The sequence below is a fragment of the Alosa sapidissima genome, chromosome 1 (assembly GCF_018492685.1).
Source record: "Alosa sapidissima isolate fAloSap1 chromosome 1, fAloSap1.pri, whole genome shotgun sequence".
NCBI lineage: Eukaryota > Metazoa > Chordata > Actinopteri > Clupeiformes > Clupeidae > Alosa > Alosa sapidissima.
The window spans coordinates 47,163,651-47,187,769 of NC_055957.1; the positions used below are offsets into that span (position 1 = coordinate 47,163,651).

The window sequence follows — 24,119 nt, forward strand, 5'->3', positions numbered from 1 at the left end:
TCACAGCGACATTAATTTCCTGCTGTCCATGAAATATGTGCTATTCATATGGGATTGCTATGAACATGAACTGTAGGAAAAAGCTTAAATGTTAGAATGGTATTGTGATTTCTGAAGGTCGAAGCGCAATTAGAAGCAGCAGAAAAAGCAGCTCAAGAAAAATTCTACAGTCTGGGGTGTGGCCAGTCATGTCAAAGTCCACTATTCCAATGAGTTGAGTATTTGTCTCTTTAAAAAAAAAACACTGGACAAAATTCTGCTCATGATTTAGCTAAAGCATTAAACGTATACCTTTCCTAGCTTCTTCACCATTATGGTGAATAATGATGATGATACTATGATAGTCCTGTATTGTTTGGCAGGAATGATTTGATGGTTTGATAACATGACTGACAGCTTCACTTACATGAAAATTGGATATTACCAGGAAATTCTCCATGGTACATTTCTTTGTCAAAAGGGGCTCCTTGGTCACCAATGTGTGCACCATATGTTTGTTGGCCAAACGATACACAGTGTGGATAAGATTGTTTTAAAAATGTACCTCATGCACCTATCTAAAGACATTGATTCAGAAATATTCTGAATATTGTTGACAAGCCCAAGCATTTGAAGTAATCATTTTCATCCATTGTTTGGCCACACAATTTAAAACAAATTGACAAGGTCTCCTTTTAAAATGTGACTGCTGAAATGTTGCCTATTCCAATCACCAACCTGTGCCTCTGAATGCACTTCAATTGTCCCTCTGGTTCAAACAACAAATTGAGTGTTTTGTTTATCTTTCACAAAAGTGGGTTAATATTTGATGATGCATTTCAAGTATTTTGCTCAAAACAGAGTAAATTTGTTAGTTCATGATTCCACAGACGTTACACAGCTTCAGAGAGAATATATCTCATAAATTAAACATTAGTGCCAGTTGTTGTGATATCTTTCTCATGTTACCTTTTGTCTTTGAAATAATGTTACTTGTCACTGATTTAATCTAAAACCTTTGAGAACATTCCTTGTATTTTTCTGGTTTATCATACAGTATATTGTTTCATTGGAGAGGTCTGAAATCTCACTGATACAAAACCTTGACTCTCTATTGCATATACCAATCAGTGTAGCACGGGACTTTATTTGTAATCCATATTCAATAAGGATATGGTGGTATAAGAATTCAAATGTTTCATCATATGATGGATGTAATGTCTTTTTTGCTGACTTTTGCCGCATCTATGCATATGTTTATATGAACTCACAGCTCTTGCTGAAATGATAGATGAATATGAATACTGTAGCATACTGCAGCACCCTCTTTGAATAAATGAGTCTGACTCAAAACACTTATGAGAAAGGGAACGAGTGGAATAAGGTGACATTTAATATTTTTGAGGTCTGATAGAGCATAAAATAGACCCCCAATAGCCTACTGTAGCTACCAGTGGAAATATTTCAATTGGAATAGCCTATCATGTGTTTCATGTAAATGCTTAGTTTAAGGGAAACGGATTATTGAAGACTTCAAGACTCACCAATTCCATTACACAAAGGCAAAGAGCAAAGACCACTCCTCATATTCTATCACAGTCTAAATGCGTGGAGCCTATGTCAAAGTGCCCTCACATTTTATAAAGGGGGAGCACGGGGCACAAAGTAACGTGGGGTTAAATGTAACACTGACTTTTTCCCTATTTGCAGGGGGTTGATCGAGGCATGCTATTGGTCAGTAGTAGTTATTATCATGAACAAACTGTCAAAAATAAGCCCCGCCCCCTGAAACATCATAAATCACGTGATAACCACGCCTCATTTTTATGCAAATTAGCCATGTGGTTGTCACCACGTGTTGTTTGTTATTGTTATTGTTTTGTGAGTCATGTGACAGTCATGTGACTGGTGTCAAACCCCTGGGCAGCCATATTGGATGTAAAGTCATGTGACAGTCATGTGTCTGTTGTCAAACAATGCCACGCCCCCCCCTTGGCATCCATATTGGATGTAGTGTCATGTGACAGTCATGTGACTGATGTCAAACCCCTGGGCGGCCATATTGGCCGCCAAACCCCCATGTGTGTTTTGTGGATAATGGGGGATCAGATAAACTTTGTAAGAGTTGTATATGTTTAGTGGTAAATGGGGATAGATATAAAGTGTGCTGCTAGCCCAGAGGAAAGACAATGTTAAAATGAGAGCTCCTCTCTTTCTCAGTTGTTTCTCCTAGACAATAATGAGATCACAGTGATATAAAAATGAGATTATTGCTTTTGTCTCCCGCTTCTCAGGTTTGTCTCTGGAGCAAAAGAGTTAAGTTATCTCAATGTAGACTCCCTTTAATATACAAATGAGATCTCATCAATATTTTAAATAATGCTCAGTGTTGTCTAATTTATACATCTCATATTTTACTCAGGCTGATCCACCAGAGAGCTCTCTCTGTAAACTCATGCAATTCTCATTTCAGATCATTTTGGTAAATCTCAGATTAGGCTCCATCAGTTCTGTAAAAGAGATCTCTTCACAAGCTTGAACCGTTCTCATTCTAGTCATCTCAGTTTAGTCCTTTTTTGATTTACAAAAGAGATCTCAGCAAAGGCTTATACAATACTCAGACTTGCTCAATTTATATATCTCATATTTTACTCAGGCTTATCCATCAGAGAGCTCTCTAAGTGAACTAATGTAATGCTCATCCAGAACTATTTGTTTTATAAATTAGTCTGATCTGTAAGAGCGCTAGCTGTTGTACAACAATTCTCAAATGATTTTCATTGGCTTATTTGTTTTAATTGCACATATTTTCAAGTTCACATTTGCAAACAGTAGGCCTAACCATGTGATGTGACCACCACACATGACGATGCTCTGACAGACCTCTGAAGTTCGCCTACAAAAAAGCTACCATCTATGCCCATACAAGGAGATCACCTGTTAAATTCTCGCGCAGGGAGACGACGAAATCGGAGACGCAGACGTTTTCCTCAACACACTTTTGTCTTCAACCTTCGAGTAGATATTATAATCAATGGTACGTGAAGGCGGCACAATTTGATTTTTGCTACCCCAGAGCTAACTTGCGACTTGTTAGCAAGTTAGAGAAATCAAGTTAGACTCCAGAGGTCTATGATGGTCGGACGTGACAAACTCGCGTGCAGAAGACTCCTACCAGAAAATGCAGTCTAGATTTGGCGCCCAGTGAAACCAAGTGAAACGGTGTGTGGGTATGAAGGATTGTGCAGAACTTGCCACCACGAAAACTCAGAGAAGGTACATTAACATTTTGGTAATTTGCTAACGTTCTTGCATATTTTTAGACTCAATATATCATTGAACAACCTGACGAAGCAGCACAGAAAGTTAGCTAGCTAGTTAATGTTAGCTACTTGTAAGTTACATCACTGGCTGTGCCGCTTGTATATAAAGCTAACGTTAGACAATTTAACGTTGCTACAGTGGGCAGTGCTTCGAATTGGCCAGCTTCACTCGCGGTCCGCGCATGGGATCACGCGGTATCACACGACTCTAATTTGTATTTTTCCAGTGAGACGCTGCAACAACCCAAACAACCGGTAGATGGCTCAAGTGAGCAGGGTGTCTCGTAAAAAGAAATGGAGCCTGGAAAACCCTACACAGACTTCACTACAGACTTTAGCAGACTGGTTTAGAAATAATGTAATAGCCAGAAATATGCCTGCCCTAATAAAGAAATATTTGGTTAACTGCGAGTGAATCCCGTTTGCAGCTGTAGAGACGCAGGACAAATTAAACATTCTGGTTTTCTCCGAGTGCAACGATGATAGACAGACATAATTGGACAAAATATAGAGTATTAACCTCCGTTGCTCAGCCAAATGCCTTCCTGTTACGTCCTGTTATCACGGAGTTAGGCCTACAGGCGATAAACGATTTTTGATGGTCACAAGTTTACTTCATTAGGGACTGTTCGTTATTTATTTAAGGGGCTACCGGAGGAGTTTGGGGAGCATTAGTCCAAAAAGACGTGACCCTCCCTCGCCAGCAATACATTTTTCTATGACCCTCCAAAGTGATTATGAAAAAATCACTGTCAACTTTTTCCGGGTTTATCGCCTACTGTATTTTAACGTTTTCACATATTTGGCCATAAGCCGTTTATCATAGGCTATCACGAAACCAAACTACAAAGGCGAACACTTTAACAGGGGGAATTAATTGGGCATGAATCATGCTGAACGCTATTTCGCTACCTTAGAATAATAAGGTTCTATCTGCGTTTTGAGTAGGTACAACCGGGACGATTGAAACGGGGACGAATGAAACATTCCGGTTTTCTCCGAGTGCAACGATGATAGACAGTCATAATTTGGACAAAACATGGAGCATATTAACCTCCGTTGCTCAGCCAAATGCCTTCCTGTTACGTCCTGGTATCACGGAGTTACGAGCGATAAACGATTTTTGATGGTCACAAGTTTACTTCATTAGCGGTTTATTTTTTTGGATTATTAAAGAGTGTTTTTTCATTTAAAGGTTTGACCTCGTGCTTATTCAGTAGAGCATTTAGTGCTCTCCCCAATCCCAGACGTTAACATTGCATGTTTGTTTGTAATGGATGCAACCGCGAGATAGGCTATGCGTTTGACAATAAGTTGTTAACAGAACCAAGACATATAGTCCAGCAGCAATCTAGGGACTGATCGTTATTTATTGAAGGGGCCACCGGAGGAATTTTGAGTGCTTCAGTTGGAAGTTGCATGACCCTCTCTTGCCTGCTAGAAATTGTTCAATGACCCTCCGACAGAATTGTTAAAAAAAGACATGACCCTCCCCTGCCAATTGTCTTCCGCCCGCGCCACAACCACACACTTTGTGATAACATTCTTAAATCAATCTTTCCCGTGAGCTTGCATGCTACCAGTCCTTCCTTTTCAAATGTGTTGCGCCTGTTTGCACAATTTCACAAATAATCATATGTGATTAATAGTATGACAAATAATCACTGTGCACGGGGTCCGTGTTTATCACGTATTTTAACTTTCCCCGCTGTCTTGCCGTTTTAATGTTTTTCCGTAGAATATCCCATATTTTAATACTCTCATAACAGCCCTGCCATCGGGCCTGTCTCTGTGTTGCCCTGTTGCTACCCCTTGCCCTTCCAACGAAACAGATGTCTTCAAATCATCGTTTTCCTTGCTTGAAGGCGAACTCAGAGTGATGTTAACCTATTTAAGTTTAACGGCGCGATTGCCGTGAGAGCACGATTCATTGGCGCTTGCATGTTCGGCCTTATGTCTACGTGCGCACCTGAGGCTACTCAGCTGCAAGATAAATAATTTCCCCTCTTTGTATGTTCACTGCAAGTTGGCCTACCATAACTTACCAACTCTGCACTGTAGACTGGCTATTTATATTTTTCTGTGAAATAAGCAAATGTATTTGTTCAACTTTATGAAGCAGAATTACGCATAGGGTACTTGGAACATAATACATTTGACAAAGGACAGATGAATGTTGCTAGTGACAAAATATTAACTTTCAGTGTTTTACGATGTCTTTGTCATGGGGAAGTGTTTTACCCCATGCATTTATTCTAGGCTACTGTCAGTGACTGCCGTGAGAGAAGCGGGTTCTGTGTTTCGTTCATGTCAGTGACTGACGCGAGAGAAGCGGGGTCTGTGTTGTGTTGCGTTGCGTTAATTTATTTTCATTGGGCATACCGTGCCGTGCCGTCCACAGCTCTTCAGTTCTGACAAAGCCAAAATTACTCCTTTTGAAACAATGAGTGCAGGAAGCGCGTTTGTATGGTTATATTGCTTGACGGGGGGGCATAAGGCTACTTTGAGAACATTTCAGTTCACCCGACACTAATATTCAAAATGTTAAAAACTATTTCGGCATAGCCTATAAAGCAGTTTAATTAAATGGAATGTTAGTTGTAAACAAACGAGCTACTTGGTGAGGCTTGGCCTCACAGATGCGCTCGTGCCTTAGATGGCAGGAAAAATCTTCATGATAGGCCTATTAACTAACCACCCGATTCACGTTGGCTGGGGGGAAGGGGGGCCATCAGACAATTGTGCCCAGTTAATCCAGCCCTTCCCCCAAAAAATCACACCTTCCCACCTCTGACAGCTTAAAAGAAGTCAAGAGGACTCCTTACTCACAGACCTATTCCTATGCAGCTACAGGAGCTTCCAATCGCGAGGAAGCAATTTTGCATTGTAGGCATAACTAACATGCAATAACGCCGCCAACAACAACCAAAACTAGGCTAATCATTGTCAACATGTAAATTAAATGTAACATTATTGTGAATCAAATTAAAATGTTCTCTTTTGCAAATGTAGGCATAGTAACAGAATAATTTAATAATGTTACAAGATACTACATCAATCCGTATGTTTCATTGGGCTACTAGGCTATTTGTTTTGCCTTGATTCATTTAGGCTAGGCCTTTTTATTCAGGGGCCATATTCACAAAGAATTTTAAGGCTAAAAGTAGCTCCTAACTGGCGAATTTAGGAGCAACTCCTAAAAATAATGGGCGTGTCACTCCTAACTTTAGGACTCCTAATTTTTTCACAAAAAGTAATTCACGAAGCATTTTAGACCTAAAAGTAGCACCTAAGTCTGGGACAGCTTAAGTCGAGAGGACTCCTAACTCACTAAGACCTATTCATAAACAGCTTTTTTGTGGCATTTTACGTTGCGATGTTTTGAAATAGCCTATGCGCAACAGGAGCTTCCAATCGCGAGGGAACAATTTTGCATTCATAAAAGGGATGCAATAACGCCACCAACAACAACACAAACTACTCATTGTTAACATGTAAATGAAATGTAACGTTTCATTGTGAATCAAATTAAAATGTTCTCCTCTTTGCAAACGTAGCCTAGGGATATGGTGACAGATTAATTTAATAATGTTGCAAAGGTAGGCTACTGCATCAATCCATAGTCCTATGTTTCATTAGGCTACTAAGCTATTTGTTTTGCCTTACTCTTTATTCATTTAGGCTAGGCCTTTTTATTCAGTTATTAATCATCTTCCGTCCTTCACACTACTTGTGTAGCGCACTGCATTCTCCGACCTGTCACCTGTCAGTCATCATCGGAAGAGAGGTGTTTGGAATTCCCGCGTTACAATCGTCAGCCAATCAAGGTGGTCACTTCAGTCAAGCTCGTGCATGAGTAATGACGTCATCCATAGCCATGAAGACTCACTCCTAGTTTAGGAGTTGTCTGAAAGGCTTTGTGAATAACTTTTAAGAGAAAACTCCAATCTAAAATCTTTAAGTGCGATTTAGGAGTAGCCTACTCCTAGTAGTAAGATAAAAGCCTTTGTGAATAGCCTACGGCCCCAGTTATTCATCATCTTCCGTCCTTGTGTAGCGCATGCATTCTGAGACCTGTCACTCATCATCGTAAGGGAGGTGTTTGGAATCATGCCCACGTTACAATCATCAGCCAATCAAGGTGGTCACGCTTGCCCATTTACCCAAATTAATGGTCGAATATTACTGATGATCATTGTTATTTAAGAACATGCAGTGTGCGTAGGGTACCAAAAACATCTTGCTCGTAAAAAAGCATCATAACGCACATTCTGGCGGGTCTGTTATTTACTGTAGGCTGCGCAAACCACATGCCTTTATTTTGGGTATATTTTGGCTTTATTTTATATAAAGCCTGCGCTGACAGTAATCCTCCTGCCCCTGATAGGCCTACCACAGCTGTGGATAGTGTGGAATGTTCAAGTAATAACACAATCCAATGTGTGTCTCAATTGTCCCCCGCTGACCACCTCACACATTTCTCTAGATTTTGCAACGAACTTACATGACACAATGCCATAAAATATGCCAGTTTTAGGACACAGAATAATGTTTGTAATGATACCAGGTAGGCCAGGTATTGTCGAAGGTGCATGGTGAAGTGAAATTCTTACTTTGGAAAACAAACATTTGCCGATATCATCGCCGATCATCAGAATATTGCAATAGATTATGTGTTCTGGACTGCAGGTAACTTGTTAAGCCAGTGGTTATCAAACTTTTATTTCATTCCCCACTTTGATCAAGGGGCATGACTGATGATAGTGGAGATAACGTGTTATCCCGAGGCTTTTGCAAGTCAGCATCTTCGACGGTAGTCTATTAAAAATATAAGTTTTCGATGTCCCAAACGAAGAGCCATACTTTATTGTTTTTAACGATCTCTATGCTACTCACAAAAATGTAGGCATGGGGACATGATGAAGTAGGTTATCCAACTGTCGTGTGTTAAATTATTGTGATTAAGAGCCAGTGGGTTTCAAACATTATGTGTGACTCGGACATCTAACTAAATGCAACAGGCTCATATCGTCCTCGCATTCGCAAAATGAGGACCAGTGTTTTGTCAAATTGCAAATAGCTATTCGTTTTAACTATTTTTTTTTTATGATAGTAGCCTATACAAAAAGCACTTCATACTATCTTAATATTGGAATATGGGGAGGGAAGTGGCGCGTCTGCAGTCAGCCAAATATGAATGTAATTCTGCGGCATAAAGTAGATGTAATTGTTTATCGTACAGAAAAATAAAAATGACATGTCAAGCAGTCAATTGACTACATTGCAGTCAAGAAGTAGGGCAAATTAATTTACGAAACCAAAACGTGGGTCATAGTTGTCTAAGCCTCTATTGCGTAGCCTGTTAAAAACGTCGCCAGATAGTATTAAATCGGCAACAACATTGTTTTCTGCAGAAGCCTACCCAAGGCTACAGATTAATTCTGAACAGTTATTTCTCTACTGGCTCAATTATCACACCACTGTTTTGATTTGCGTAGTTGCGTTAACCCCAACACTGACAATAATGTAGACAGCAAATTTCGATTTCGATTTTCGTGTAGTCAAGCCTTAAGCCATACCCAAGTAGCCTAAATCGAGGTAATGTTTAATTATGCATGATTTATTTTGTTATTGAATTCGTAGGCTGGGATTACTCTCGGCAACAATTATGTAAGGGACGGCAGGCAGAGCGATGTACAGTGGCAGAGCGACGCACAGTGGCTGAAAGTGGTACTAAAGCTTCACGCAGCTTCACGCCGCGTAATGCGCGAATGAAGTGGTCATTTGAAAGCGATGCCCACTGTAGCTTACTTTGCCTTATACAGCTTTAGTCTGTATGTTTTGAATGGTGTTAAGCCATGCTGTAGCCAAAATGCACGGAATTTTAAAATGTCTTTGGGATGTCAGTCAAGATGACGAAGCTAACGTTATTGCCACTGGTTTAAACTGGTTCCAGCTCAATTCCACTGAAAAGAGGCCGGCAGCTCTGGAAGACTACGCTAGAACATCAGATCAAATTGCTGAACAAACAGCGTACCAAAATGGTAAGTATATTTTTCCCCACAATATGTTCTCACTTTTGTTTAACCTGCTATAAATTACAGCATATTGTAACAGGAGTGAAAGGGCATTCTTGTAACCCAGGTAAACTAGGAAGTAGAGTTGCTGCGGTCGAGGGATCGTGAAATAGGCAAGTCAGCATCTGCAGTCATGAATAACTTACCAGTCAACATTTCTTTTGCAATTAATAGAATCTGTAGCATGCAAATCAAACCAGCTATTAGCCTAATATAAAACCATGATATATCTAGGTATGGTGAAGGGTATGTGATGTGGGGTTATCTATCTATCTTTTAATTACAAAGGCCAAGGGAACTTTATCAGGATGCATAGTATCCTGAGTCCATTCAATAACTGGCCTTTAAAAATAAAAATCTGCCTGCCTCTATGGGATTTTAACATAGGGGGTTCCTTACTTATGCCCCCTGTATTTTAAGGAATAACATTTATTAATTTACGATACCTGGTTCATTCACAAAGAATATTGGTGTGTTTAAAGGTTGGATTTTTTCCTCATTTTTTAATTGAGGCATTAAGATCAATTTCCAACAGATGATTTATTGTATTCCTCTGGTTGTCTTAACTTATGCACAGTTGATGGTTTTATAAAGACACCCCTACACCAATAAATAGTTCATGTAGACTGTCACACAATGGTAAGTGGAACATTGGCCACAGCTTGTAACAACTTCATTTTTTACCATTCTTTGCGTAGGGATGTGTACACAAGGATGTGTAACCTTGTGTAACTTTGTGTAACTTGGGAATTACAACAGAAAGGAACACGTTTCAGCTAATCAAAATCAATGACTGAAAGTGTCAGTTTCAGAGCTATTATTACCACACTGATAGATTGATTTTGCTTTTTATTTGCAGCCTACGTTATGCACTGTGGAACGCTCTGCGGATGGACAGCTGTGGAATCCGCAAAGGTCAAGAAGGCTTTTGTTACGAGGGCTGGAGGTTCCAAAACATCCATGAAGCTGGGGTAATTTTCTCTTATTTTAAATGATTTCCAATTGTGGTGAGCATTATTGGTGGGCTTTTTATAAAGGGTAGGCCTCTATTGCACTAAAATTATTCAACCTTTATACAGTTAACATCAAACTGTGTAGCTACGAAAGCTACAAAATCACATTGTCATAGAAATGATAGAGGCGAAATTTCCACTAGGTTTTATGAAGATATTTTACAGATGGGCTGAACATACATCAAAAGTAAAAAAAATGACATGGCCAAAATGATTAACTCACGAACAATATTTGTTGTATGGTGTATACCAGGGATCACCAAATGGTGGACCGCGATCCGAGTCCGGACCGTGACGTGATCCTATCCGGACCCAGACCATAATAGCCTAATTTAGATTTTCACGTAAGATTTCAAAGCTGCGCTAAATGTTTCGTTGGTTAGGATAACAGCATTTACTTCAGGAGCTTCAGGAACCATCATTTCGCTTGCTGCTACTCAGCCAGTGAAATCTGTGAATTCTGATAAAGTCGAGTCAGTGAGTAAAGTAGCCTACTATGGGGAAGAGACTGATAGCCTGAAACGAGCGAGGAGAGGAGACGGGACGAGAAACAATCAGATGGATATCTAAGTTAACGATAAGTAAGTTATTTTCAAATCATCGATTGCTCAAAGAGGAGGAAGCTAGACAGCGAGAACAGAGCTTTATATAACGATACGGGGGCAATACCACGCAAAACTGTCACGTCCGTAACGCCAACTAGGCTAAATATGGATGTGACAGTTTTGCACAGAATTGCCCTGGACCTCTTCTATTCTGAGACAGGCGATTTTTAAAAGCGCCAATTTGAAGCACCTCTACTAGACAAAGCATATTGAGCAAGCATAGGGTAGGCTAGGCCCATTCAACAGTGAACTGAGACCACAGAATATTTTATGATTTAAGAAGGCAATATGATTGATCCACCACAATCTAGTTAAGCCGACATGCATTCACTGCCCAACAACGTGATGTTCCTGGGTTTCCAGGATTTCGGGTCAACATAAAAAAAAACTAAAAAAATTAAATTAAACTTGCTGATTAATGGGTTCAAGGAACCAGCCTTGTCTCAGCTCAAATTTTATTTTAAGTTCACGTTAAGATCTTTAAAATAGCCAAGGCTACTCAGTTCTCCCCAATCACTCTTATCTTGCCTTATTTCTCCTCATTTCGAATGTTGCCTTTTAGGCTACTTATTTTATTTCACATTAAACATTAGGCCTAGGCCTACAATCTTCTTGAATTTCCCCTTGGGGATCAATAAAGTATCTATCTATCTATCTATCTATCTACAACTAGGCTCCATCCATCCATCCTAATATTATATATACACAGTGGCGATTCTAGACATTTTTAACAAGGGTGGCACTAGTGAGGCACTGATTCAAGGATGGCATGAGGCAAAACATCCAGTTAAACAGAAACAGGCTCAAGATGTGAAATTAGCACAAATACATTAGGGAAACCAGATGCAAACACCATACTCATAAATTGAAGGACAAAAAAACACAAATACCTTACTCTCACATAAAATGTCTTTGTACTTGAATAAAATTTAATACAAACATATTAAAGTTAATTATCTAAGTTGTCTGTCACTGGGCTATGCTGTTGTAAAAAAAATTCCATCATGGGGATATTAAAATATAATCAATTTTATTATATTACTGTAAATGAAGATATACAAAATATACTCATCCAAGACATTTCCCCCACTCTATGGCCATCTATTTTTGTAGCTGTTACAATAATTTGACCTGCTTTTTTGTCTATTTGTTTATTTTCTCAAGAAACTTGAGGTTGGTATGAAGGAGTGTATTGTGTATGTGAGCAATTTCATCTTCCTGAATCTCAATATTATGATCACAACAAGTCTGGGCAAATTATTAATTAAATTTTCACGTGGGGTAACTTGTTGCAGGGCAACCATAACCGGTTCCATGTCTTCCGATTAGATGATTAATCATCAGTTTCTTGAGAACTTTAAAGTTCTCAAGAAACTTGAGGTTGGTATGAAGGAGTGTATTGTGGATGTGTGCAAACATTGTGCACGTTGCACATGGTGCAACTTCTTGCAGGGCAACCACATAACCGGTTCCATGTGTTTGAATTGGATGACTTCCATGTGTTTGAATTGGATGACTAAAGTTCTCAAGAAACTTATCTACCTGAATCTCAATATTCTGATCACAACAACTCTGGGCAAATTACAAGTCAGCACCAGTGCTGCATTCATTGTTTTGCACTTTTATAATCACATCACCAAAAGTAGGTTATTGGTTTTACCAAAATAATTTGGCGCTATTTTTAAACTACAAACCTATAAAGTATTTTGATACAAAATATGATGCCATTTTTTTCCAACTAAATAAAATAAAAATGACCACATACTATTTTGTATTTTACATACATGTATCAGACATACTGCCTATCCCTGGCTGTTGGCTGCAGCAACTCAAGCTAGGTAGTACTGATTGTTTTGTGTTTGTTTTGTGTTTATGTTAGTTTTGATCCAATTTGACAGCTTTGCTATGTTGCCCACCCAAAATTTCTACCAGCCCACCCAAATATAGTAGCCTAGCCTAGGTTAGAACCAGCCCTGCCCTGCATGGAGACATATTTTACGATAATAATGGAGAAAATGTTAGCAAAACTTTAGGTTTTTGTTAACGGAATCTCCCGACCCTCATTCATTTATTTGCGCAACAGCCCACATTCTGCCTTCAATCCAGCGAGACAAGTGAAATAAATGTTTTTTTTTTTTAAAGCTGTCATCGTCATAGGCACGATATTTAGGCTACCTCTGTTAAGCCTACACAAAGTTGCGTATTAAGGAGTATTTCCTGATCGGGGAAACCTTTCGTTCCGCAGTTCAATTGTGCCGCAGGCCAATAAAGGCAAGTGTGTTTGCCACTTACATTTCTGACGTCTGACACTTCACACTGCTGCAAGTGCATCAAGAAAGGTCCCGCCTTACACCATGTTAATGGCCAATCGTAGACTAGGATTTGGGGTGGCACCTGGGGTGGCCAATCGAATCTCAAGGGTGGCCTGTGCCACCCGGAGCCACCCCTCTGGCTCCGCCCCTGTATATATATTATACATACATACATATACATAGCCTAAACATTATGATGCTCCGGACCTTTGCTTGAGGAAATTTTCCGTAACGACCTCGCTGAAGATTAATTGAATACCCCTGGTGTATACTGTATTTTCTGTATTTTGTTTTTGTTCTTGACAATTGTCAGTGTCTCTTGAGTGATCAGAGCTAAATGTTTTGGGCTAATTTAGATGTAATATTGAGTCATTGTCTTTGATTTACCGGATTGACCCTAAAGCACTCCTTGTTTACAAATCACTTAAAGGACAAATCCGGTATGAATTGATCCATAGCTCTTGTTGGAAATCACTGTGTGCTGTTCATAGGAAAAAGAAAATGTGGCACAGTCAATTCTGAGTTATGGACAGGGAAGTATAGCCCAGAGCCGTATAGAAGTACTTTTGGTATTCCTGACATAATGCAGGGTAGCCGCGGAGTCTTAAAAGTCTTTAAACGGTCTTAAATGTCATGTTCCTTAATTAAGGTCTGAAAAAGTCTTAAATTCCGTTGCCAAAGTCTTAATTTTTTAAACGAAGGTCTTCAATTTTAATTATACTAGCCTGCAAGCAAGGTGAAATGGGGGAAAAAACTAGCCTGGCGGGCCATCCTATATCATTGAAATGTATAGTCTGGAATCGAGCCATTCACCTCGTTTAATCCAAGGGGCGGGCAGAGAATTGTCTTTCAAACTGCCTAGGCATGCAATAGGCCAGCGCTACGACCATATCCGTATCCAGTTGGCAAAACGGCAAATACATCCTTCTTCGAAAGGAATGACTTAAGTGCATTGTGTTGCTCAACTTTCAAAGAAAAGCACAAGTCCAACTCCTCCAAAGTTGACGCCAACGCCGATTCAAACAACCGCTCTTCGTTTGCCATAGCCACCTTCCTTGTTGTTCACTGTCGCAGGACTGTCGCCATCCTGTTAAGCCCGCCTTAAGACTCTCTAACAAAATAGAGCGCTGTGATTGGATGACGTCCACGGCGTCAGCCAATAGAAATCCCTATGGTTTGATACTAGACGTACAGGCTGAGCAAATTAATTTGCCGCCGCTAGGGTGCGTCTAGATTTCTAGGCTAGGAAAAAACAACAATGTGAAAATTCAACAGGGGGTTGATTAACGTCAGAGATCGTCTAATTTAGTGTTGCACGGTGCACCGATACTACAAAAGTGTTGCAATAGCTATTAGCAGTTGTCACAATACCTAATTTTATTAGTATCAATACTTTTAAGAATGACCGTGTTCTTGTTTGTGTGCACAAGGCATGCTTCTAGTGCCTCCTCCCCAAGCCTGTGGCTGTGCGTCTTTTCTCCTCACACACATATGTGCAGCTGTCGTGCCATAAACAGCGAGACATGGCTGCTAGTTTAGCTTAAGTGATTCTGTGGTAACACATAATAATAGGCTAATATCAAGTTGATTTGCTCACTTGCACCTCTCATAACCTTCCTAGGCTATGAGATGTACGTAGGTCTACTATTGGGTTTAATGTCATTTAGAAATAGGCAGCGCAACCTTTGCAAACTTTTACATCTGGAGAGAGCTCCTTGCTAACTAATTCTGCTAGCTCAGGTCATGTATGTCATTCGTAATTAGTGCTAAAATCATTGAACATGATCCCTTCTATGAACTTGATAGTTTTTTATTTACATTTATTTTATCTAATGACAGACAACAATGAATTACATCCACATATCCTTATGCATTATGTGCAACTATTATTCACTAGCCTAAAACCGTGAGACTGAAGGCTACAGTAATTACTCACGTATTTCTTAAAGTGACAAACACTCAATTACACCTAGGCCTACACACCACCTTAAAATTTGCCTAGGTGTAATAGTTTAAAAATAAATATTAAGTATTCAAATGACTAAATATGTTTAGCAATTAAGCAGATTAATAGTAATTATGCAGATTAAAAAATACTATACATTAACTGTACACTTTATATGAATTCGAAGGTATATGAAATAGAAACATATGAAATAAGCCATAATTTTCCGTGTATGTGGAAAGAGTCAAGCAGAATCTAGGATGCCCACTGGTGTGAATGATAACACTATATTCAATATTACTGATGATGTCAAGGTGGTCTGGGCCCCCAAATCAAATACATTTTTTAAGAATTATCGAAGAAGTATCGAAATCGCAATTCTTGATGTGATATCGGTATCGAAACAATAATTTTGGTATCGTGGCAACTACACTAGTCTAATTTCTTAGGATATGCGCAAACAATACTTTGGGTTTTCGCACCGGCAGCAATGAATCAACATAATCAGTCGAAAGGAGAGGACAGCACATCATGGGGAAGTGTTGTTTTAATTGTCATTATGGATTTGATCTGGTGTTTTACAACCGCATAATGGGTGTGATGTAGGTCTTAATTTTCATGTAAGTGGTCTTAAAAAAAAGTCTTATTTGGTGTGGTCAAACCTGGGGAAACCCTGTAATGGAAAGAAGATACCGAAGGCTTTTTTGCCATATTGAGTCAGCTTTACTTTCTTGTCCATAACTTGTCTAGGTTATGACACATTTTATTGTTCTTTGTCCTTTGGACAGTGCCTGGTGAGCTGGAACAACAAGGCTTTGAATCAGTTTACACCAGATTTGCCCTTCAATGAGACTGTGTGACATGTTCCAGCAATACTCATCACTTAAACCTCACTGATCACAGGAGAAATGTTCCTGTTGAAACCCACTACCAGAACTAAACAAGGCAACGCTGCATTTAGTTGTTATGCGTTCTGACTATAGAGCCAGCTCCCAGATGACAAAAAAAATTGCCCAAATTACTTTTTTGACATCAGGACTCTGAACTAAACTATTTTCAGATGCCCATTTTTTTTTTTACACTGAATAGGCTTAGTCTAACCAAAACAAGGTCTTGCCTAGTGGTAAGCTGGATAGGGGTTAATCCTAGTCTGACAATACAGTTTACTCACTAGATGAGGTGAGGGAATTCAACAAACTTGTTTAAGCTTGACAAATATATCAATACAATCTGTTTTTCAATTGGGCAACATATAGCACATGTGAGTGGTAGCTATCACATCCCCCATTCTGTGTTTAAGTGATTAATAAGGTGTGTCTGATCTTTGTGCTGTATCAAAATTCCCACAGTTATGAAAGCAGACGGTCAAACAAATGTCTTACTTTGTATTTTTGAGTGGCTCACAAACTAACAATGTTCTATTTTCTGCTCTTCTCTCCCTCCTCCCTTTGGTTGGTTCCACCACCAGGATAAAAGACGCAGATTGACCAGCCCACACTTTCATCCACCATTGTACACAGTATGGCACGATTTGGCACAAGTTCAGTTTGTTTATGTTATTGTTTATGTGTAAATTGAAGGGGATGACGTCCGAAATGTTTATCCCGAGACGAACGCTCACACCTGTGCACGACAGAGGTGCATGACGATGTTTATTCTACAGGCTATTTTAATGTGATATTTGGGGTGTTGTATGTGGTGCACTTTGGCAGAAGAGACGTTCTCCTCAGGGGCGCCTGCAGGAATTAATGCTATGGTACGCACACCCATCCCCCCCCCCCCCCCGCAAAAAAAATAATTCACTCGTGAACAATATTTGTCCGTTTTAGGTCCGTGCATTGGTCAGTCAGCAAAAAAGTAGCCTACATAGCATAACAACATCCACATGCAATAATACAACGACAACGTCTACAATGACCTATTCATTTGGACAACTTGATAAAGCCCTATTACAGGCTAAAGTTACCTTTAGTTTTGTTCTAGCGTAACGTGACGTCTGGCTTTAGTGCAGTCTAACGTTCTGACAAGCACACCAATTGCCTGCCTACCTTGTTCTTGTCCATCTGGAATAACTCCTAGCGTTGCTGCCTCCATCCTTTCTGTTTTCGTTGTTTAAAACTTGTGATATCCATGATGAGTATTGAGTTCGTGAATTAGCTCAACATTGTGTGCTGATAACCATATAGATAGCCGAGTAAAAGAAAACAACAAGTAGCCTATTGCGTGGCTGCATGCGTATTCTCTCTCCTGCTCAAACATAATGTGTTCACTAACTTTACGTAATAGAAAATGGTAAATAGCCTGATGGCATGCAGCTAATGGGATACTGTACATAGTTGGGAAGGTATGGTAGGCCAATTTGGTGTGAATACACACACACACACACACAAGGGAAATTTTCTCTCGCTGTTGAGTAGCCTGATGGTACGCACAGTGTGTACGGACGTACACCTGCAGGCGCGCCTGGTTCTCCACACGGTCTTTAAACATCAAAATATTCAGAATGCCTTGACGTGAGTCATTACGATTGGCCTTCCTTTTCATTCTCAAAGTAGGTTAAAATTGCATGTTCGTCAGCACGATTTTCAAAATCTCTCGGGGGAGAAAACCCCAAACCCCCGGACAAAAAAGAACTCTAACTTCTGGGCTCTAGCCCCGAACGTTTTAAATAGCTAGCGACGCCCCTGGTCTGTATGCGGACACCTGGTTATCTATAAACCCTTTTGTAGTGGGTGTGTTTTGCCCCGGCATGTCTCTAGGATTGAGATTCTAAAAGCTGTGGGTGATGTATAGCTATCATTGTTAGCAGTGATTTTGAACAGAACTTACCATGGCTGACATGATTGAATCGGCAAAATCAAAGAGACGGATTACACTCACGCCTGTTAGCGCTAAGCTATCGAATCCTGAAATGACTTATGCACCGCAAAGGAGGAGACCTGAAACTTTTGTTAATTTTCTGAGTAAACCTAATGATGGCGTGGAATACCAATGGATGTTGAACGATGGGCGCATAGGAGGCTATGTTTTTGACAAGGAAGATCGCAGTGTGAAGCTATACGCTTTGACATCTCCGGATTTGGCGTTTTCAGACGACATGGCGCACATTTCATTTTGTGATGCAGATTGGGTGATGTTTAGGGACTCTTGGAAGGATATTGTACAGCCTGCTATGGACAGTCGCTACACAGCATCATGGAATAGTCCAGCCTATATATCAAGTCATATGATAGGGGTCTCAAACAATACACTCAGAGACATATCCTGACCCAACACCTCCTCTACAAAGTGAGGGGGTTCATAGACCCCCAATACATACATACATAATTAACCACTGTGTTTGTAATCAGTTAAGCAGTACGTCTCCGGCTAGCCTGTTGTTTGATGAGCCACATGTAAGGGGCTTCAAACAATAAACTCAGAGACATGTCTGGGCACAACACCGCCTCTACAAAGTGTGGGGGCTTCTTAGACCCCCAATACATACATACATAATTAACCACTGTGTTTGTAATCAGTTAAACAGTATGACTCCGGCTAGCCAACTATATGATAAGACACATGAAAGGGGCTTCAAACATCACACACAGTGACATGCCCGGGCCCAACACCTCCTCCTGTCAGTTAATCACATTACTATGAGACGGTGTTCCAAAAATATTCAGTCAGTATTGACGTGTTTCCACGTAGATCTGCAGCAAAACGCCTTTTGAAGACATCAATGTAAATGTCTAGGTGGTACTTGTCTTTCCATTACTGAGTTGTGGGTGCAGCTCACTGACTCCAATCTTGTATCATCTTAATAACCGTCTTGTAGGCTAAAAATGAACACCGTTTTGAAACATGTAGCCAACTCATAGCAGGAGCTAGCTTATCTTATAAAAAACGTTCCCAGCGGGGTTAGTTGTTACGCGCTGTTACGTGTGATGTTTTTGTGATGTTTTGCATTTTGCCTCATGTGTTTTCAGGTTTGAGGGCTTTTCTTGGCAGGATTAGACTCTTTGCTTCCATTGGCGCATATTTCTCATGTTATTTCTCCGTATAGAAAATAAAGTCAATTTTCAACACACGTCTGTTCTTAGTTCATGACTTATGTATCATAAATAGTCAGATCCTATTCTATCATACACATTCAGATACATTTATTGAATTAATTTAATTAAAAATAGCCTTAGGGATGAGTGTTACAACTAACCCCGCATATGGGGCAGGTTGTAACATTTCACCTATCGCCACTCTCGGTGGAATTGTAAAAGAACAGTAGCTCCTACAAACAAACTTCCAGTAGCTGGGAAGGAATATGTGAAAAATCATAAAGATTGGGCACTTCTGGACAAGTTTTTGATTTTTGGCAGGGTGTTAGGTATAGGCCTAAGGTTTTCAAAAATCCATGGATACAAGTTGGGGTGGCCCCTCTAGTGGCAGTTATTCATAAAATCCAAAATGGCCCCCACCGAAAAGAAAAAAGGTTATATCTCAGCTTCCTTTAGGGGCCGTTTATACGAGAACGATTGCGACAGCTGGAAACTTCCACCCTCTCTCCCTCTCGTTCCCAATTAAAACAAGTAGCATAACGTTCAAGTTAGATCTGTTGCATAATGGAGACTGAGAGGACCCAAAAAGTATCATCCTTATGTAAGAAGCTGTTGCTGCATTTTGACATTGTAATCGTTCTCTAAGAGTGAAAAGCAGTTTTCAGTAGGCTAAAGCTTCTCTGGCTAAATTGTGGTGGCCCTTCTGTGCCTTGGTGCCGTGTGCACAGTGTGAGAAGCGCGCGGTAGCGGCGGCAATGGACACTTTGTTCTAGGTGCGTTTACAGTAGCCTAGGCTACTATTGATCAGTGGCGATTCTAGACATTTTTAACAAGGGTGGCACTAGTGAGGCACTGATTAATTCAAGGGTGGAATGAGGCAAAACATCCAGATAAACAGAAACAGGCTCAAGATGTGAAATTAGCACAAATACATTAGGGAAACCAGATGCAAACACCATACTCATAAATTGAAGGACAAAAAAAACACAAATACCTTACTCTCACATAAAATGTCTTTGTACTTGAATAAAATGTAATACAAACATATTAAAGTTAATTATCAAAGTTGTCTGTTACTGGGCTATGCTGTGCTAACAAATTCCATCATGGGGACATTCAAATATAATCCATTTTATTCTATTCTATTAAATGAAGATATACAAATATACTCCCCCACAATAACTTATATCTATGGCCATCTATTTTTGTAGCTGTTAAAATATTTTGACCTGCTTTTTTGTCTATTTGTTTATTTTCTTTAAACTTCTCAAGAAACAATAAAGCAAATTATTAATTACATTTTCACGTGGGGTAACTTGTTCCAGGGCAACCACACATAAACTGTTCCATGTCTTCCGATTGGATGATTAAAGTTCTCAAGAAACTTGAGGCTGGTATCAGGGCCGCTGCTGGCCATTTGGGTGCCCTAAGCAGAAAAAATAAAGTAGTAGTTTGATGCTGTTTATTTACATAATACTGAGCCTTTTTATTTATTTTAGTGTGCCAGCAATACGTCTCCGTATTTTACCTTATTTATAAATGGTGCACTGTCACTTTATTACTGGTTACTGTATGTAGACTCACATTGAGTCTACATAACAATCTTTTGCCAGCTCCATTCACATATAGACTGTGGCTAATCCACAAACTCTAGCACTGTTTGTGCCACATTTATAGCACACTATTAACAATGATATGCATAATATCAAGTTGCTTTGGAAATGGAAGCATGTAATGACATGATGCTAGCTAGACATTTTCTGTTTGCAACTAAAAGTGAATTGGGTGTGCCTGTGACATCCAACCGTCGGTCTGGCACACCTGAAATATTTTCGGCTTTCACGGCTATGCTTGTCTGTTCTTGAAATTCTAACCTGCTGTAGTGTCAACAAAAACCAACCATAATAGCTTATCATAACAAGCAAAACTTAATAGCTTGGACACTCATTAGGCTACATGCATGGTTGAGTGTTTGTTTGTTCACTCTGTGAAGACACCCATTAGGTCCTCAATGCACCCACGGCAGTTAAATAGCTTACTGTCTTTTGAAAGAGAGTTGGCAGAAAGTCTGGAAAGACTGGCCCGCCGTCTTGCATATAGAGTCACATTGCACCCGTCAAAACGCAGCTTGAGCACATTATGGACTTGCCTTTGGAGTCTGATTTGTACAGCAAATTAAGAGTGAAAGTAAGTGCTGGTTAATCCTGTCCCTCACTGATCGAGGTTCTTGATGTCTGTCCAAAGGATATTTTCCCAAACATTAATAACTTACTTCGGCCAATCGGTTACACAGTCTTTGCTAATCAATAAACAAAGCAGTTCACGTGTTGAATTGACTTAGGCCTATAGGTCTATAAAACCCATCTCTGAAATAGAAACTGAATTTGTATTCTGCCTTAAAAATAGTTTATGGCTTATTTTTTGGGGGCCAAGCAGCGAAGCTGCGAGGACCTCATTGTGTTTCTACGTTTTCCTATTATTATTATTATATGCAATGGGAGTCTATGGCAGCCCATAGAACCGTATGGTAAAAAGTTGGGAAATTTGGCACACTGATTTGGGACGGTCCCATGATTCATGTCACCAAGTTTCATGTCGGCAACTCTAACCCTCTAGCGCCACCAACAGGCCAAAGTTGGACGTGCGTTCATGCACGTAACTTTTGACCTGTTGGTCCGATTTTCAAAAGTCAGGTATTGTTGGAATCCTTGGACCAAGCCGAGTTCAACGCACCACCATTTTGGATTTCATCAAAAACACTTAAAATGTATCAGGGGTCACATACTTTCTCTGATTCCCACCAAATTTGACACAGATCATCTTCAGACCAAGCCTCACAAAAATTATCACTTTTTGTCTTCGGAAGTATTACCGTTCGCCCGTAAAAGCCAATCAAAATTTGCGGCAAAGCCGCCAAACAGTGACCTTTGACCTCTAGGGGGCGCTGTAATTCACAAACATGCCTTTTGGCCTGTAGCTGCTGCTGTGCTTAGAATTAAATTGTACTAGTGGTGTCTGGTAATACTGTGAAAGGTCCTTAGGTCAACTGAGGGCAACTTGTCACATCAATATAATTTATTCGGCCGCCATATTTGATTTGATGAAAAACACCAACAATTTCGCACAGGTCACAAATTTTATCTGATCTTCACCAAAATTGGCACAGACCATCTTCAGACCATGCCTTGTCACTCATTTATTTCTGTAACAATTGATAGAAGCGTTCGCCCGTCACATCCAATCGAAATTTGTGGCGAAGCCGCCAAACAGGAAGTGAGCTCATATCTCAGCAATCGTTGGATGTATCAAAACCAAACTTGGTACATGGACTCATGACCCCATCAGATGAATGCCAAAGAAATTTTGTGACCTTTGACCTCTAGGGTCACTGCAATTAGCAAAAATGCATTTTGCCTTGTAACTTTTGACGTGCTAGACGTGAAACTTGCTTTGACAGCTTATGGCCATACATCTGATTGCAGCATTGAGCTAACAGCATTTCGTTGCCATGGTTACTCCGGCCTACTGCTTGGCCCCCTCATTGCTGCTTGCAGCTATATTTCCTACTTAGATCTTCATTTAAGTTCGGAAATGAATCATGGTGCAGCCTGAAAGTGAATTATTCTTGCGAGTAGCCTAGGCATATCCTATTTTCACGTGAGGTTTTTTGATTGTCATTACGCGATCACCTTAATTTTTAAACCAAAATAGGCACAATTTATATTTTCATGTAATTTGCATCCCAACTGTCATGTCTCTCCTTACTTTCAGTCGGTTCTCACAGGCACACCTTTTATAATATTATTATTATAATTACCTTATTATAATCTCTGGCTATAACGATAACGTTCAAACTAGACTGCATTTCCGGCGGGAACTGCGAAAGTGTGCTTGCCCTGGTCCGGTCACCAACGTGAGCAGACAGTGACATACGCTATGCTGAACCTGGCTTGATCCAAGCATTCTAACAGTGCCTTTCAGTGTTGGAGCAGTGGCAATACCTCAAAAGCTCTATTCAACTATTGCCTTGCGGGGTGAATGCGGTTTGTTGGATTTTACCTGTGGCCTGCCTTCGAATTTAGCTTCTATGACTAAAATCAAATCAATAAAATAAAACAACAGCAGTGATTGGCTGCAAAAATAAATAATGTCACACGTCTTGCACCTCTCAAACTGGGCTATCAGGTAACCTAGAGAAAAATGTGAAATTATGAAATATGACTAAGGCATTAAAATGCTGCTTGTTTGTCAGGATACTTTTTCACTGATTTATTTTAAAAATATGAGCTATGAGTGTGAATGTTATATATTCCATCCCCTAATTCTGTTTTACTGGTTTATTTGACAAATAATCTATATGGATTTGCTCTATAAAGACCTTATGTCTGTTTGGGATTGTTTTGAGAGCCTATTGATGTATCTCAGAATAAAGGAATGTCCACAACATTAGTGATGTTTTTTTTGTGTGTGTGAATGTATTTTACTTAACTCATTGAATGTAGCTGGATACTCATGAACGCATGTCTCTAATAGCCACAATAGGAGTAATTTTAGCAACACCGTATTTTGTGTGGCCCATAACGACCCAGTGGATCATGAAAATGTGCCAAAATTCACATTCCTTGCTTGTTGTTGGTACATTAATCCCAGATTGCCACTTATCTGAGATGTAAGAGTTCAGTATAGGTTTAAGGTCTGGGGCAGGGATTTGACATTCTGTGACTTCTTCATTGAGGGCTTGCTTAGCAGCACTGTCCGCTTTCTCATTTCCCCTCAGACCAACATGGCCTGGGACCCAGCAAAAAACTACACTCAAGTTCTGGTTCTTTAG

The 24,119-nt window shown here is 39.9% G+C and overlaps 1 long non-coding RNA gene across 1 annotated transcript; it reads left to right on the top strand.

The window, feature by feature from the left end:
* Nucleotides 1-1,633: 1,633 nt before the first annotated feature.
* Nucleotides 1,634-18,912, top strand: LOC121708558. The gene is made up of 3 exons (XR_006031700.1): nt 1,634-1,713; nt 7,874-7,878; nt 18,879-18,912. It is a non-coding gene; the product is annotated as an uncharacterized LOC121708558 (long non-coding RNA).
* Nucleotides 18,913-24,119: the final 5,207 nt, after the last annotated feature.